The sequence below is a fragment of the Morone saxatilis genome, unplaced genomic scaffold, assembly GCF_004916995.1.
Source record: "Morone saxatilis isolate NCDOM2014 unplaced genomic scaffold, NCSU_SB_2.0 Contig20, whole genome shotgun sequence".
In the NCBI taxonomy this organism is placed as follows: domain Eukaryota; kingdom Metazoa; phylum Chordata; class Actinopteri; family Moronidae; genus Morone; species Morone saxatilis.
Genome location: NW_023339763.1, coordinates 1,707,766 through 1,710,042, shown reverse-complemented (window position 1 = coordinate 1,710,042; position 2,277 = coordinate 1,707,766).

Genomic DNA, 2,277 nt, shown 5'->3' with positions numbered 1-2,277 from the left:
AATGAAATGAGGTGGTAGAAACACTACCGCTTTTGTCCACAGGGGCCGCCAGAATCAACACAAAATAGTCCCTTGTAGGGGCTTTAAGTATGAAACTGAAATGAGGATGAATTGCGTTCATTTTTTTCTTCATTTGAGTTCCAGCAGCAGTTTATATTCTTGTTTTCTGAACTCAACTGTTAGTCACCCGACAGAATAAGATATAACATCTGATTGGCTGAAATGCACCAATCAGAGGATAGCAGTGTAAGGGAGTTTGAGCTTGTTAATCTAGAGGGCCTCAGTTGCATGTTGGGCTTGTTTTCTTCCATGCTTTCTTTGTAACTGTTGATGGATGTACAGAAACATAACAGAGGGACTGTCAAATTTTCATTGTGTAATTCTGTCTCAAACTGCTATAAAAAGTCAGATGACAAATTCCTGAACATCAACGACAGTTTGATATTTTCTCTAGTTTGAACCCTCAGGTCCAATAAATTAAAGCTGTGATGACAGAACATGAACACTGCCGCCTCTGTGGGCTCATAGCTGTCATCAATAATGTATTAAAAAAAAAAGATCTTGAGATTCATATTCACAACAAGAGAAGCTTGAACTGAGTGTACAGCCGTTACCTCATACAGACAGCATCAAAGCACTGACTAAACATCAGCTTGGTTGCATAACACCATGTAACCAGATCTACTGGAAGAAGAGGTTTTGCACACACTGTGAAAATTGCATTAATATGGATCTTTCCACCACCAAGTTTCCTATGACGTACTTTTGATATTCTTATCATGATATTAGGAAACCAACAGGGGATAGAGACACAGCAGCTGGGCTCTGAAAGGGTTTTATTGATCTATTTTGTGGCAGTGGGATGGAGATTAAAGTATGAATACAATATCATAACATCGCACTGGCACTGAGGATTTTCTCCAGAGAGCTGATTTATTATACAATATCTATGAGTAAATCTTCACTGTAGGGAAAACATTAGAGACCCGATACAGCGGTGTCCAACTATGATGTTGCTATAAAGTGGCAGTGCAATATCTGGAGGTTATGGAAACAGAATAGTTAAGAGTTCTAGTTTCAAGTTGAATTTTATTTGTATTAGTTATGATCAAAAACTTAATGGCTGACATCGGGGAACACAATGACTTTACAAAAACAGATCAACTGGGGGGAAAACAAACCAGATAGGTTGTGAACTAACAGACAAGTTAAATTAATTTGAAATAGAAAACGAAGTAAAACAGTAAAAGGATTTGTCAGATTGTCTGTAAAATGAATTTTCTGCTGTAACTTTGACCTACAGTGTTTTCTATAGTTGTGTGTACAGTTTTCCAGTGCAGTGAGAGATTACTACAAACATAAATAAAGTGATTTCAGTCAATAAGACATGTCAGTGAATTTATCTTTTATTGCAAATGGTTAGATTTGGCAGGAAAAGGCTGTTTGAAGGAGCTCTACAGTAAAGTGTAGTAGCAATGCCCCAGAAACACTTACTTTTACAAGTCAAAGTCCTGCATTCAAAATTGTATTTAAATGAATGTACAAAAGTATTAGCATCAAAATATACTTCAAAATACTAAAAGTAAAAGAATGGAAGCATTGCATTATAATTATTTATGTATTAATATATACATTACTCTCATGTTGCAGTTGGTAAGGGGCTTATTTTTGTATTATATACTGCCAGATAGCTGGTGAATTTCACTGAGGGATCAATCAAGTCTTATCTTTGTCCAAGTTAATGCATAATACTTTATTTGTTGATTATATTTTGTAATATTAGTCTGAATATGTAGGCTAATTAAAGGTATGAAATAAATGTAGTGGAGTGATAAGTACAATATTTCCCTCTAAATTGTGGAATAGAAGTATAAAGTAGCAGAAAATGGAAATACAAAAAAATGAAAGTACCTTAAATTATACTTGCGTACAGTACTTTGTTACATTCTGCTAAGAGAGCTAATGCACAAACACTTACAGCATCAAATACAGAGAGAGACACGAATATGAGGTCAGCAAGATAACGCTACAGCTTCAGTGACCTGAGGAGGAAGTGGGAGGAACTGCACTGCAATCAGTGATAGAGACTGTTTATAAAAGCCACCTAAAACCCTTGTATGAATATGATTGGATGATAATGTTGTTGTAAACATATGATACATCAATAAGCCTGATGCTGATCAGCTGATTGCGACTGCAGTGAACTAATGCTGTGCTGGATAAACTGTTTACAGCCTGTCTAACGTTCTGATTGCTCGTGCAACAAGGTCGCCATGC